Source organism: Anopheles bellator, chromosome 2 (genome assembly GCF_943735745.2).
Source record: "Anopheles bellator chromosome 2, idAnoBellAS_SP24_06.2, whole genome shotgun sequence".
NCBI classification, from domain to species: Eukaryota; Metazoa; Arthropoda; class Insecta; order Diptera; family Culicidae; genus Anopheles; species Anopheles bellator.
Genome location: NC_071286.1, coordinates 221,337 through 235,128, shown reverse-complemented (window position 1 = coordinate 235,128; position 13,792 = coordinate 221,337).

The following is a 13,792-nucleotide window of genomic DNA, read 5'->3' as shown; positions in this document are numbered from 1 at the left end:
CATGAACGATTTATTGCTACTTGATATTCAATCTTTAGCTAATTTTCTTAAGGAAGTTTCACCCCTTTCCGATTGCGCGTTTGCGGGATGGGGTTCGCATTCTTGACCGTCCCGAAGGGTTTGTCTGTCCGTCGTTGATTTCTGTATCGCCTCAAGGTATGTAGGAGTACCGTCTGCCCGTCTTCGGTGGCCACAGAACGACGGTCCGAGAAGAAAGTGTCCGTCAAACGGAATCAACCCTAGAATGCTCGATTTGAGTAATTGGGGTCAGTGCTGGTATTGGAGTTATTTATCGTCCTTCGAGCGGACGGGGATGTGCGTAATTTTTATCGACATAACCTGAGGCAGCGAACCTGCCTTTTCGTTCGTTTGTCGTGTTTGTCATGGGGTTGGAATGCTTAAGCATAGAAACAACATTAATTATGCGCTGGTGAAAACTGGGAAAAACATTCCAACAAACAGAACAACTGGACGACGGCTTTTCCTATTTGTATCCTAAAATTTCGCTTTCCAAGAAGCGCGGGATCGGCTAATGAATTTGTCGTTATACTTGAGGCACACGTTGCGTCTAATTGGCTCACTGGGTTGCTTCTAATTTCGTTTAGGGAGGGACGACGGCCAGAAACCTCGACGACGATAATCATAGACTATTACCGCAGCTGAAGAGTTAAAAGATAATTTATTGAAGCAATCTTTTATAGAGATAATAATAATATGACGTGCAGACGAGGAAGATCACTGCGTCGTGGCGATCGTCTGTCTCTTTTGGCGACTCCCCCGTGGTTCCGTTCCGAGGCGTGTGCGTGCCTGCCCTGGACCAGTTGGAATCAGAGACCGGCCGCAGAGACAGTAAAACGGAACCACTTACGGCGGCGGGGTTTTCGGTTTTCGAGAGAAACAGAAGAGTTAAGGCTGACTTAATTTCGAGCGCGCACACGCAACGCCTAACCCATTCGGGGACCGGTCGAGAGGGACCACAATTTTCCCCTGAAGCAATTAATAGAATTAACAAAATGATCCTTCGTCGTTCGTCCAAACTCCATGCTGCCGTGTGCAGAAAAAAAAACAATAAAAAATCAAAATGAGCAGCAATTTTTCTGTGAACTCAAATAATCGATTTAGGACCGTTTGCGGCGTTGTCTGTCATGAGCGGCCTTCGCAACGGCGGCGGCGCATCTCCTCTACAATGTAGCTTTTGGAGGAGGGATGCCCGCGCCGAGCAAGGGGGCTATCGAACAGGAAGAGATGTCAAGAGGTCGTTTGAAGTATGTTGATTAAAGGTGATCGCAGACACCTCCTCCGAGTGACCGCAAGCCACTGGGCTCGAGCGCAGCGTAATTGGATTCTTGGACGGAAATGCGAAACGTACACGAATGTAATCAATCCGTCGCCGAGTTCTCGGTCGCGGCGTCGTCTTCTACCGGCTACCGGAGGCCTGTTAGTGTCACTCCTTGCAACCTGTGGGAGCACTCGCGATCGCCGACGCCGAGCACTACCCTCGAGCCGGAAGATCTGTACTATCGCTGCGATGGATCCCAGCGCCAGGTGGTCAATCTGGCCAACAACTACTTCGTGTCCATTTGCGTTTGATTAGCATTTTCCCGTTTTCCATCATCATCATTTTCTCGCCAGACGGGTAGTGTGCAACGGTAGATTCTGCTCTCTGCCTCAGTCATTAGCGGTGGTCGCATATCGGAAGCTGGCGCGGTATCGGCGCCGGGATACGAATTTACATTCCCCGCCCGGCTCCCGGATGGTGTCCATTTGAATCGATTAACAGTTATTCACTTCCCAGCGGGCGGGAGAAATTTATAGAACAAGAAGCATTACTTTTTCACACCGGAACAGCACCTACGTCTAATGCCTTGAAACCTTCCGGAACCGCACTAACGAGGGAAAGCAAAAGTAAAATGGGCCAGAATTCGGCCACAACCTCCCCGCAAAAAGGTGTAAAAAGTTCTTTCATTCGACCGAGTGCGAAACGCGCCAGATCCGAATTCGCCCCTCTGCGTTGCCGTGCGTAACATATGTCCAGTCCATGATAAATAATCCCGCTCCGAAGCCGTATCCTCATCCATTCCCTCTGATTGCATCTTTCGGAAGGGATTGGGAACACGGAGTGCCAAGCCGGAAAGGAAAATCGAAAGAAGGAGCTCCTTCACTTCTTCGATAGCTTTGGAGGCGCTTCGCTGACAAGGGTTTCCACACTTCCCGGTTTTCCGCACAAAAAGTCCCAACCGCGAGGAGCCCAATCAATCTTCGATCGGATCGAGAAAAACGGCCAGTAACCCTCTCGAGATTTTACGCCTGAACTGGAAGCCCATGTCAGGGAGCGTGGCCGTCAACAACTGGTCCGGTCCAGTGCGGTGCAAATCCCGCCGTGTGTTGTGTGGAGATTTCCACTGGCACTGCCCCGGGCACCGTCTTTTTGTGACTGACAGTGTAAAGTCACTTCACATCGATGTTTTATCACACTCCACCACATTCCGGCGGCGATAAGGTTCAGGCTGAAGCGGCGCAGAAAGGGTTTGGGATTACCGGGGAACTTTCGGAAGGCCGAGAACGCTTCACCCGGAAATCCTTGACCGGAACAGGGTCCACGAGCTGAGGAACATTTACTTCCCACTTGGAAGGCTTTGACTTAAAATGTCGTTCCGGTTTGATTACTTTTGAGTTGAAGCGACATGACGTGTGTCTGTCGTCGGGATTATTTTCCTGTACATTGGCCAACATTTAAAGAGTATTTTGAGCATTACCGCTAAACCAAACCATCACACGTTCACGAGCGTGACCGAATGCTCTTTCTGGAGGAAAGTTTGGAACCGACCTTCGAACCGATTCGGCGGTTTCCGGTAATATCATATATTAGTTCGTTTTCGTGCTGTTGTCATTCGTAACGCCTATCGTTTCGCCGTAACGCGTCGTCGACCTGGAAGACCTTTAATTAAGGAATCTCAGTCGTCACGACCGCTGCTATCATCATTCAAACGGCCATCGTCTCGGTGTTTGTCAAAAGTAGCCGGACGCCACAAATTGGTTCTCACGCGGCATCAATCGTCATCGAACCTCCTTCGTCTGTCTGTCATCGTGATCGCGATTGCGTGTCTCGCGAGTGCAAGTCCCGATCGCACAGGACGCGTATCCTCCGATAAGAAGTCTCGCTGCGCACCGGTAACGCAACAACTAATTACCGAGAAAGGTCGAACCGAAGCGTAACAGCGCGAGAGGTCTATTAGAAGATCCGTTCGGCGATCGTCAGACGCCACGAAGTGGAGCGAAACGCGCCCCGTCCAAGGAATCGCCAAGAATCGCCACAGATCGTAGACTGTCATTATAATTATCGGCAAAGGATGCCGAAATCGTGACTGTGGGGCTGGCCGAACCAATACGAGACCGGGGCAGATTCCTTTAAAATGGTGGAAGAAGAAAACACTCTTCTTTGAAATTTGATGTTTTTTGTTGGCCGTGCTCTGCGACCGCAGCGACGACCCGATTCCTATCGTGCGGCCAAACGGCTCCTTGGCTGCTGCACGGTAATCGGAACCGTACATCACAACGCACCACCGCGGAACCGGGCGGAACAGAAGTTTATAATGGATTTTGTCCCTTCGGAGCAGTCGCTTCACGATCGCCGTAATCTTTGGTATCGGTGCTCGATCGTACATAACTATGTCAAATGTCTATACATGGGTTACGCATGCGTCTGTCGCCCCGGCTATGTGCGCAGTGGAAACGCATTTCGGCTTACTGGCGGCGGAAGAGGGAGAGGGAGACAGAGAGGCAGAGAGGGAGAAAAAACGAAACAACTCGTCGAGATCGCAACCGCCCATTCGCAGAACCTCGGCCGTAACCCATAATGTGTATTACTCTTTTGAACTTTAAATTATATATACAGGGACTCCCGCCAGTCAGCAGATGACGGCGTCGAAGATGACGACGACGACGACGAAGATGATTCTGTTTGAGTCACGGAGTGCACCGTTCCTGGGGCCTAACCTTCCAAAGGCGCGTCTTAGCATGCGATCGTTTCCAGCTTGGCTTATATTGGGACGCCTTAGAAGACGGCCGGTTGATCCTGCTGGAGCTTCTTGCCGGGGTGTTCTGGGTGCCGTTTGGTAGGAGCTAAAATCATTATTCAGGAGTCAAAATCCATGCTCCATGAAGCAGTTATATGTAGCTTGTAATCGACGAGAAGCGGAGTGAAGGAAAAAGCTCAAGGGAGATCCTCTCCCGCGTGGCGAATCGTGAGAACGATGAGCGATGGCGGTGGCCTGGCCGACGGTGGGCTAACCCGGCAAGTACGGCGGGGAGGCGGGAAGCAGTATGTCTTCCTTTCCAAATGGTCCTATCCATCAGGTGCCGGGCTGGTACTGTGGAGATCCTGCAGGAACCGGTCGCCGGCGTTGGCGCTGACGTTGGTGCCCTTACCCTCGCGCTGCGATCGCTCGTGATGCTCGAGACTGCCGTGGCAAATGGGTGTATGGATCGAACCCGTGGCGTGTCTCGAGATGCCGCTGGACAAGACGTGGAAGTCCAAATGTCATACGGTACAGCGGGAGAGACGGCCCCGCATCAGCAGCCGCAACTGGCAGCGCCAATCATCGAAAACGTCAGCAGTGAAATGCAAATAAATTTTCCATTTATTGCGCCCTTAACTTTATTTCCTGCACTCATCGGGTTAGGTAGCTCCGAAACCATAGCGCCAAAACCTTGCACCAAGCGCCGGATTCTTTCCTTTTTCCCATGTGACCACCGGGTTCGGCTAATGAACTGGTACAACATTGAGCCGATGATTTGTAACCGCATTTCTTCTAGAACTTACAAGGCAAGAATTCTGTTTCCATCACTCGGTATGCGTGGCTCGAAAACAATACTTGAAAAAAGGTTGTTGCAACAAGTTGCATATAAGTTGCAGCGGTCTAGGAAAGCCGAGTCAACATCACACTGCTGAGAGAAATAACCGTCATTGACTGGATCAAACACTGGAAAAGATATGTCGAACGTTTCCACTTTTCTGATATGTTCCAGCCCATAAGAGGTATGAAACAAGAAGAGGTTCTCCGGGCTTAGCGAGGTCCTTTCGTCTTGACAGTTTAAATGCCTTCCAAATGCACACATCCCACGAGTGCAATGGTTAGACAATGATGGACACACACTTTATTTCTATCGAGCGCATCGAGATCAATCCGGCCCCGTGAGCACTGCCGAATCCCGCCTACATTGCGGGGCGGATGCAAACACTTGCCCCTATAAAGTGACTCCATTGGAGGTGCATAAATTAAGTCTTCCGATGAACGAGCTTATTGATTTATTCGCTTTTCTTACCCGGCACGCGGTACGCGATGTCGAACAACTGTTGAATTGTCCGCTGGCTATCAAGGCACGGCCAGGCCGGGCCGCCAGCCTTGATGCTCCGCAAACAGCGAAACATCAGCGAGATCGATCTCGGGTTCCCATTGGTTCCCGGTAGTGTGAGAATATCTTCCACCGTGTCAGCAATTAGCGAGATAAATGCTTTATTTATTCCTTACTCATCGCACATTTTATCACCATCTTTCATCATCGTCATCGCCGTCCTCGTCGTGATCGTCCTGTCGTGTGCCGGGCCGCAGGGGGTTGAGCTGAGGGGTCTGGAAAACTGTCACGAAGTCCATTACACGGACGAAGGGGAAGATTTATTTTCAAATTGACAGTTATCTAACGCCTACTGCGATTGAGCGATGACGGTCGCGCTTTGGCGCGCTCGAAGCCGAAAACGGTCCGGTATGCAGAACTGCAATCCGGCGGCGGCGCCCTGCAATGACCGTGCACTCCAGCCGTATGTTTAACCGGGAACCAAAAAATCATCGCATAATTTGAATTCATTAGCATCCAATTTATGCAGCGAACGTGTTGATAACAAGGCAGCGGAATCGGGCAGTACAACTTTATTACGTTCGCGCCAAACGCCCGTCGGAATGGCCGTTTTCCATTACCTGCAGGGCCCTTAATGAAGCTCATAAAAGCATGGTGTACCGATCGGCAGTGTGGGCAAGCGGCTAATGTAATAGTGATGTGCAAGCAAGCAATATTATATTAACTTTCAATTAGTTATAAAATCATCACATGTCAATTTCGGAAACGCCCCGAAGGCGAAAGGGTTTTAAAATGTATATTATTTACCAGCCTTCGCTGCGTTGCGGCAAGTGGCAACGGGACAGGAATCTTCCCCACACACGCCAATAGCCAAAGGACAAATGGCGATCTGCGGCGCGCGGATCCCGGCCAGTGTGTGCATTGCGAAACGGAAAGATTAAGATAAGAGAATGATAATTGAAACCGGGCTTGGCTCAATTTTGCGAACTGATTTCGGCTCTAAATTTGTTCTGCCTCTTTTGCGGTGGTAGATTGAGTGCCAGGCCAATGAAGAGAGCATAAGTGGTAATAACGAAAACATGTTGCATGCTGAAGGAGGAAAGAACGCACGCGCGGAAGAGTATGCAAATCGCCCCGGAAGGAAGAAGAGAGAAATGATTAATGTGCGTAACTGAAAAATCGTTTAATGTAGTGAAGCGCTACTAAGGGCAGCGTCTCGATGAGCCTCGAAGGACTTTGAATTTGAGAATGAACAGTAACAATGTCCACTAATTCTATCCACTTCCGCGACGGCCTCACGGGTCTGAGAAAAGTCACAGTGAGTTGGCAATGACACGGTTGATGCTGGATGCGATATCGGTCGACTGTGAGCTCATCGACATGGCCGTAATTCCGCGCTGTGATATGCTTGTTTGAGCAGCAGCTCTCAACGCACCTCCGAAGCCTGGCGTGCCCTTCCACCGACTGATAGTTCGATAGGGCAAAAAGACTCCACGGACAAGATCGCCGGGTCCGATATGGTGACGGCTTCGCGGCTTATTCAATCACCGTGGACGCTGGCAATCAATCAAAATTATAGCTTTGTATATTGCCTTAACACGATTATCTGTCTTCCTAGCGTCTGGCTGCACATTCTGGGATGATGTGATTAGGATGAAGGCCTTGGCGGAGGGACCGCGTTTTTATGACCGCGCCATGACGAAAGCACTGATTTTATGTCGGGGACACTTTTTTTTCCCGAACCAAGCGTCCGCCCTGAGTGTCTCGCTACCATTTTATAGCGATGTCGCCAAGGCGAGCGAGGGCCTCATGGCAAAAGGGTTTGATCCCTTCCCGGCAGCAGCGTAATGCGAAGAAAATTGGGCTCTCCAGCCAGCGGTCCTTTCTTCAGTTGTGCATTCGTGGGTCCGCGTGTGTCACCAAGGGACGGGGCTCGGGGACGGCTAAATAGTTTTAACAACAGCTTTACCGGACCGTTCTCAAGCCACCCTTCGCCGCTGGGAACCGTGATCCAGCGAGATCATACGCGAGCGGTTTGATACGTGTCATTAAAATGTAATAATTTAATAAGAGACGTGTAGGACCGGCCACAGGCAGGCAGTGCACGTTCGACCCTGCCGTGTAGGGAGGGCCCATAGCCCATCAGCGGCTCATAGAGAGCTCCGTGTGTCGAATGACTTTTTTCCCTTTTGCGTGATTACCCCAAGAATGAATGATTAATGAGTTTTGTTCATCTCCCGGCACCGAGATGGCTCATGTGCACGGCACACGGCTCACGGCGCGATCGCGACGACCCCTCGGACTCTCGGTCTCGGTGGTGGTGGTAGTGGTTCTACTTGTTTGCTGGTCGGTCACACAATGTTCAAAGCGCGGCTGGCCCGCGAGATTCGAGGAAGATGATGATTGTTCAGGTGACGGGTGATTTTGTTTTGGTTCGTCAGATTGTCGCGCAGGTCGCCTAGGTTCAAGGCTGCCGGACGGAGTGACGGAAAAGGGAGCCCCAGCCTCACCCCAGACCCCCATCAGTGGCCGAGGGCGCGCGATGATGCGGACATCGATCACCTATAGAACATTTTTCGCATTTCGACACGATCGCTGGTGATCTAAGCGAGTGCGATTCGATCCAAAGTAATCGATACGAAACGTTACCTGGTGATGACCAAATCGACGTTGAAGGACAAACCAGGAAACGGATGGCACAGCTGTGAGTCCATAAATAGAATGAAAAAGTCCAAAGCAGGATGTACGAGCCTTGGGAACTTCACAGTCAAATCACACAAATCACTCGAAAAATGGCAGTAAAAAGTTGTGCAACATTTTCGGACGCCATTTTGAATGGCTCGAGCTCCGGTTGCCGAAGGCGCTGCTGTGCTTTGGTGTCCACCACGGAAAGCTCCCCCAAACGCGCGCCAGTTGCAATCTTGATGGTGTTATTTTATACAATCCTTCGGAAATAGGCGGTGTCCCTGGCCCCGGCCAGTGCAGCGGCCTGTGGGCCAACATGCAATTTGTTCTCCTCGCTTCCGGTATGATAATGAACCCGGGCGAGGAACGAGCATTTCGAGTCCGAGCCGACCGGACGAATGTGTCCCATCGCGACTGCAGCGTCCTCATTCCACTACCGTGTGCCGAGCCAGAAACGGGACGGATTGCAGCGGAACTGGTGCACTTCTACCCAATTCACCGATACTGCACAAAGGCGGACGTCAGCGTGTGGCTCGCGGCCGGGCCGGGCCGGTCGTCACATTGGTCACATTGGTCACCCCTTCTGGGTTGGCGCAGAGTCGGCACACCGACACCAGGGGCAGCCAGCTCGGGCGGGCTACAGGCCGAAGATAGATGGCCAGTTAAACGCCCTCTAGAATGCGGTTGCGAGCAAAATGATAGCGCCTTCGCAGGATTCAGCAGCCTAATCTCCCGGGCCGTGGGGCACACGTACTCCTCCTCCTTTGGATTACGGGTCCCTGCCAGGGTCACTTCACCGGGGGTGCCCGGGAAGCGCGGCGTGATTCGTTTCGTCGGTTGCACCGTTATCGAAATGGAATCTTGGTTCCCTCCTTTCGCGACGCGACAAGCGGATGATCGCGACAGCCGTACGCCGGGGAATGAGAAAAGTGTGGATAATGCCGGCCAGCAAGGGAAGGTCGTAAAATGGGCGCATACTAACGGCGCGCTGGCCGCGGCCGCGTCGTGTCGTGACCTTGAGCGGCGCACCACGGGGCTTGCTGGGTGCCCGGGCCACAATAAACCCAAGCCATGTCTTATTCTGTAATTTAACTCACTTCATTACTCTCAGTTTCACCAACCGGTATTTACCGGAAGAGATCGGAGGCCGCTATACGGAGGAGCGTGGACCTTCCCAATCGCAGCCCTTCCATCCGATGCCCGATGTTCGTTCTGGAACTATTGCCTGTCACATATGTGTAACAACGAGGACGCCGCCTCCGTCGGAACGACGTTTATGCAACGATCAAGAGGTGGACGACAAGCTCTTCGGATTGACCCACGGTCAATAAACGTTACTAGGAATTGGTCTCTTTTATCGTTCATTTTTCATGAAAAATTTAGGACCCAAAAGGCATGTTTATGTTTGCATTAGAAGTTGTGTTATTTGCATTCGCAGTTTTCAAACTCCAAAACGGATTTGGGAGCTGAGGATAGAGAAATTAGATACATCGAGAACCCTGTAATTAAGCGACTCTTTGTTATGTCAAATAAAAAAAACATTCGCTTTCTGAAAATTGTTATTATGCTGCTTTTAGATTCCGATTTAAATGACAATCATTCGTCCAGAAAAGGTTCTCCAGCCGTGTTGCTTCCTCTATCGTTTCGTTTCAATGACGCGGATCCACGCTGTCACCGGTCACCGGTAATTATGTGGGACACCTTCCCTCGATTTAACGATCGCGAGGACACCCAGCGGACGGGCATGCGAACCGAAAAGAACCCTAGAGGCCCCGGCCACTGCGTCGCAACATAAATTAGTCGGCATGAACATGGTCTCGGGCTTAAGATCGTACCATCCTGAGGATGTTCCTTCGCGTCTGCTGGTGTCCACTTCGTGATCGTGCAAACGATCGGTCGGGGTGTCGTGTAGCGAGCCGACCCGAAAAGAGCACAGTGTCCGAAAGAATAATCGAAAAAGCGTTGACAATCTATAATCAAACAATAACTCATCCTTCGGTCGTCCCAAAAACGTATTGCCGCCAAGAGCGATCACACGGCAGAGAGCACGATCTCGCAGATTAAGGTTTTTTTCTAACGTGTTTTTTTGGTGGCAGGCGGCACATTGTGGTCCGTTTCGATCGTTTCCTTGCTTTGGTCCCACCTTCCCAAATCTCAAGAGGTGGCTGTCACGATGAAATGTGGAAAATTCAGCCCTGGCCTGATGGAACGTCTCCAAAATGTCGGCTAAAGAGCTGAGTTCTCCCCCCCCCCCCCCCCACCACTCCGGCATCAGCATCCTAAACGTTGCCGGGATCAATCATTCGGCCACAAATTCCAGGCTGAGGGATGAGCTGCGCGGATGGGACACAAGGTGTTGTACCGAAAATAAAACAAAACTCCATGACTCAGGCTTCTTCTCGGGCGGCGGGTGATCGCAGATCGGGGGTCAATAAAAGCCATTACCGGGACCCTAAGAACGTGTCGCGCTGGTCACCGGTCCAATTTACTCAATTGTGCTGCCCGCGTCGGCCGGCGATGGCGGTACGCAAGAAACAAAACTGCCCAAATCGCATGGCCGGGGTTTGGAGCCAAAGAAAAGATGACAACCGGCGAATCGCCGTGACGTACGTACGTGCTGGGTGAGATCACGCTGGGCCGCGATGCCTTTTCTCGATCACCCTAAATAACGAGCGCAATTTTCGTGCGCCTGGTGCTCGCTCGATAACCGGTGGACCTCCTTCGCTCCGAAAGCCCGAAACTCGCCCAAGGGCAAGCGGTCGTTTTGGGCTTGGGATCGCGACAACTGTGACTAAAGTGAAGGAAACGAACGCAAAGCGAAGACTTCCCAAGCGGCGGGCGGTAAGCGAGCAACGCCTTGGTCGCGCCGCCGAAGCTCGCCGGCCACAGACATAAGATTCAATTTCGAGGGTACGCCAAATATTAAGATTTGGACCGCGCGGCAGTGGCGGCGGCGGCGGTGGCGGGCTAGGCAGGAAACGAGACGAAAGGACCACGGAAAAAATATGATTAATTTTCTTGTTTCTTTTGTCGTGAAGCCGACAAAATATATGTATTTATAGATCACATTAATAACGACACAAGGAATCGAAGACCGCGTCGGCCGCGAGTTTGTCGTCGAACCGGCCGAGCTGACGGGCTTGATTGCTGCCTGACTTCGATTATGATCGCACTCGGGTGTCCACAAGCCGTTTTTTTCTCTTCCTCATCGTCTCGCGCAATTGTCCCATCATGTCGGCCGGTGGATGACAGTGGGCCGGAGTCCTCCGGGGATCGCTCAAGAATCTCCCGCGCACTGAAATCACTACACCGATCTTCTTGTTGCCGATCACACATTTGAACCATTAAAACAACATTGTTGGCTCCGGCGGGCGGCCGGCGGGGACTTCTGAAGGCGGTTCTGGACGCGGGCAGGCGTGACGAAGCTAACGATTTGTGAATGGTGAAGACAAAACGATGCAATTGAGCCGGTGCCGGTCAAGTGCAATAAATAATGACACTTTTTGTAAGCACCGCGGAGCTTCCTACACGGAAAGGTGGTCGTCGGACGGAAAGAGACGTTACTTTTCGTGTGGATGTTCCACCCAAGAAGCTCCTCACTTGTTGTTACGGATGTTGAGAGTGGTCCGAATGATTTTTGGAGACCATGCGAGCGACCAAGCATTTTGTTTTGAAGTTGCACTCGAGATTACGTCATCGAAATTGTCTGATCGAATTCTACAATCAACACACTAGGATTTATTTGTATTATTATTTAGTCTAATTAAGAACAAAGTTGACATACTAATTTAATTTACAAACCATCTAAAACTCATTTTAAATAGTTAGATTCCCAATGCGCCATGAATATTGAAGATGCTTTCCATAGAAGAATGATATTGCACTTGCACTCACAATGAACAGTCTTCTCGTTCTTCGGACACGCATCAAAATATTATGTTAAACAATATTTTCTACCACCAAAAACGGACCTTTGGAGCGCATACGGAAGTGTGTCCTTCGAGTGGACAAAAGCTAAAATATTTCTAGACAAACATTCGGTTAGTGACGCATAGGAACAAGTGCATTGCCGTGTCCTATTTGAGGCGAGCGTTTTATACGACGCTTGATCCTACCCCGGACGGAAAGGTCATCACCGATTTTTGCCCGTCAGCATCTTCGTCGTTCGCGATCGGCTTTCCAGGCGACATGTCATTGGAATTATACACGGTACACGCTCGGGTGTCCGTGCCAAGTGGCCGGTGACAGAGGCGAAAGGCCATAGAAAAACATCAACTCCTTACAAGCAACAACAGTGACGAAGGAAGGCATAAAGAGTGGACGGCCACGAAAGAAAAATAGAAATGTCAAACAATCAGCGAAGCGACATCGCTTGCCGACCACGGACACGGCTAGGTGTCCGCGGTACACAATGGAATTCTTTCTGCCGCCTTGGAGCATGGAAATTGAATCCATTCTCGGTGGCCATCCCGGGCGACGGCGGGAAAAGTCGTGAAAGAGGCGGACGGAGCGCGGGCCGAGGTGAGCTGTGTAAACTAAATGAATATTTTGATGTCAGATCACTCCGGCGGACAAAAGGGCTTCGAACGTGACGCGATCATAAGTATGAGAAATGATGTTTATATCTGCACACGGACACCCGGCGTCCCGGGAGTCCCGTCCGGGGGAGGCCAGGCCTTCGCGGGCGGGGGGAAGCAAGTTCGTTAGCACATGGGTGAACCCATTTTGGGGGTGGAACTTGGCTCTAGCTGCGGTCAGCAGGAAGAGAGAAAAGACTTATCAATATCAAGGTCCAGGTTCGCCGGAGGGGTGCCCCGACCCGAACCCGAGCGAGAGCCGGTGGCGATGCTGTTGGTGGTGAGAACCAAAGTGGTCCAATTTTCGATTCCGAAAATGGAGCATTAAAAAAATGTATGTCCAGAGATCGTCGGAAGGAGGACAGAGAGAGAGAGAGAGCGAGAGAGAGAGAGAGAGAGAGAGAGAGAGAGAGAGAGAGAGAGAGAAAGGTGCGGAGACACATCGGTGGATAAAATATGATTATTTTATACCGCTTTCAATATTTTCCGATGAAATATTGGTTTATCGAGCGATTATGTACGGATGCCCGGTGCGGTACGCGTGTGTGCGCATCGGCGAGGCAAGTGTGAGCTGATGCCGCGCAAGGATGCGGCGCGAAAACCGAAATCGAAAACCGAAAAAAAAAATGCGGGAAGGGACAACCTTCGCAGGGTTCTGTTTTATCTTTCTGCCAAGCCGATTTCACGCTGCCTTCCGATTTGTGGAATTTCGTGAAGTGTGCTCATTGGGACGTGCGCCGAAGGACGTCTCGGTGACCGCTGTCACCCGAGCGCCGAGCAGGAGAGGCAGCACGCAGAAGGCACCCTTGTCCGTGTTGCTGCACCCTTTTCTTGCCTCGCGGTCGGGGCCTTTCGCAATATCAACATCACAATTTATAGTTTTATGATCCGCGCTCGGCTTCCCGGGGGCCGCGGCGCAGACGGCGACGGAGGCCGCGGCGACGAATATCTGCCAAATGATGAAACCGCGGGGCGGTCTGCGGCCCGCGTTTATGTGTCTTTGCGAATGAACCCATAATCCGCGCCGCTGGCGGCTGGCGGCCGTCCGAGAGCGGGCTTGGGCTGGGATTGAATCAGTTTTGAACGATACGGCGAACTGTCAATGATTTTCATCCCCGCTGTGAAAAATGAGCCCGTTGTCAATTTGACAAATGAAGTTACATTTCCCGTGGCTT